At 49.1% G+C, this 2,419-nt stretch overlaps 1 protein-coding gene across 1 annotated transcript in view; it reads right to left on the bottom strand.

The window, feature by feature from the left end:
- LOC104992782 (trinucleotide repeat-containing gene 18 protein-like) overlaps window positions 1–2,419 on the bottom strand; it is a 15,270-nt gene that overhangs the window by 12,410 nt on the left and 441 nt on the right. The gene's annotated exons all lie outside the window — the stretch shown is intronic.

The raw sequence follows: 2,419 nt of genomic DNA, 5'->3' as shown, positions 1-2,419 counted from the left end.
ACAGGACTCCCCTGGTGATCCAGTGGTTAAGAATCCACCTGCCAATGCAGGGGACGCAGGCTCAATCCCCGGTCCAGGAAGATCCCACGTGCTGCAGAGCAGGTAGGCTCGTGCGCCCCAATTACTGAAGGCTGTTCGCCTGGAGCTCCTCCTCGGCATCAAGAGAGGACACCGCAGCGAGAAGGCCGAGCGCTGCAACGAAGAGCAGCCCCCACCCCCTGCAACGGGAGAAAAGCCCGAGCACAGCAACCGAGAAAAGAAAAAACCCCACAAAACAACAGACGCCTGCGGGGAAGGACGTGTCACTCGTCCAAGCTTCCAGGAAAGGGGGCGTTGGACCCTGATGACGAAAAAGATCTGGTTCTGACCCAGCAACTCCACTCCTGGGAACAAACCCCTAGGAAAGCAGAGGTGTGGACAAAGATTTTTCTCCAAGAGTAATCATCACATTACTTACAACAGCAAAAGGAAGGGAAGAAAATTATAGAAAAGAAGGCAAATTAAAATGCCTGACAATTGAGGATTGGGTCAACTGAAGTCTGGAGCCTCCACCGGCCAGAATACTGCGTAGTTCCAAAAAAATGTTTAAGAACGCACAGTTTTGAAATGTTTAATAAAGAATATACTAAGGGAAAAAGAAGGCTAAGTGCTAAAGAACTGATGCTTTTAAACTGGGGTGCTGGAGAAGACTTGAGAGTGCTTGAGAGTCCCTTGGACAGCAAAGAGATCAAACCAGTCCAACCTAAAGGAAATCAACCCTGAATATTCACTGGAAGGACTGATGCTGAAGCTGAAGCTCCAATACTTCGGCCACCTGATGCAAAGAGCTGACTCATTGGAAAAGACCCTGATGCTGGGAAAGATTGAAGGCAGGAGGAGAAGGGGTTGAAGGAAGAGAAGATGAGATGGTTGGATGACATCACCGGCTCGATGGACATGAGTTGGAGCAAGCTCTGGGAGTTGGTGATGGACAGGGAGGCCTGGCGTGCTGCAGTCCACGGCGTCACAATGAATCGGACAAAGAATCGGACACAACGTAGCGACAGAACAACAACAAAGTGGAAAAGGCAGGTAACAAAACATTGCTTCAAAACGGTCTTAATTATAGAAACTCCTACTTCTAGAACAAGTAGAAGATGTTCTAGAGGAAATACAGCTGAACACCCGGAACTACTCTTACGACCTCCCCGCAGCTGAGCGCCACCCCGCCCCCGCGAGTGTTCTGGCTGGACTGCAGACTGGCAAGGCTGCACCTGACTCTTTGGCTCTTTACATATTTCTTGGAGCACTTCGATTTCTATGTTGAACATCAGTGCTTTTGTGCCAGCCCAGAATTCACTGAAGACACTTTCTTTCTGCTGAAGGCACTCCATTCCTTCTGAGGATAACCACCCACCTACACACACACCCCTACATCCTGGAAGTGACTGCTCCCCCATCCAGGGCTGGGCAGGATCAGCCCAGTCCATCCCATCTCCTGGGATACAGACTTTGCTTCTGCAAAAAGCATGAACCACAGTCAGCCAACCAATGAGTGTATCACAGCATCTCCGCCAGAGCTACCAGGAGAGAGGTGGCCTCTTCTGTGTGTATGCTGGCTACAGTCCATGGGCCCCTGGGCTTGGGAGGAAGTACCAGTGACCCCCACGAGGAAAGTGGACCCACCCTGAATGAAGCCAATAGAAAGCAGGGAAACTATGAGAGGGAGGGACAGGGAAGAGGGAAAAAAGAACTCCTGATGACTTGACTTGGTTTGAGCACCTGGATCCAGCCATACCTGAAACATTACCTCATTACTGACATATTGTGATTCCACAAGCCAATAAAATTTCCCCGACGTGTTCTAGGCCAGTGAGTCTTGGTCACTCCTAGTGCAAAGCATCCCGCTAATTCACCACTGACAGAACAAGGAGAAATTTCACCACTAAGAAACCTGGTTGCACGACAATGTGACTACATACCACCGCCCTGTACATTTAAAAATGGTTAAGGCGGGGCTTCCCTGGTGTCTCAGTGGTAAAGAATCTGCCTGCCAATGCAGGAGACACGGGCTCCATTCCTGATCCAGGAAGATACCACATGCCCCGGAGTAACTAAGCCCGTACAACTATAGAGCCTGGAGCTGCACCTCTTGAAGCCCAAGCGCCCCAGGCCCTGTGCTCGGCACCCAGAGAAGCCACTGCAGCAAGAAGGCCGTGCTCTGCAACTAGAGAGTAGTTCCTGCTTGCTGTAACTGGAAAAAACCCACACGATGAAAACCTAGCACAGCCGAAAAACCAAACAGTTAAAGCAGTAAAATTTACGGTACGTGTATTTTACAATTTTTAAAAACTAATTCACAAAGGGGAAAAAAAGTGATGAGAAACAAACCATATTCTAGAGATTCTGAAACTTTAAAAATCCCACTTAAAAAAATATA

This window comes from Bison bison, unplaced genomic scaffold, assembly GCF_000754665.1.
Source record: "Bison bison bison isolate TAMUID 2011002044 unplaced genomic scaffold, Bison_UMD1.0 scf7180017864223, whole genome shotgun sequence".
NCBI classification, from domain to species: domain Eukaryota; kingdom Metazoa; phylum Chordata; class Mammalia; order Artiodactyla; family Bovidae; genus Bison; species Bison bison.
Note: the sequence above shows the minus strand (reverse complement) of the source record. Positions and strands in the feature narration are given on the sequence as shown.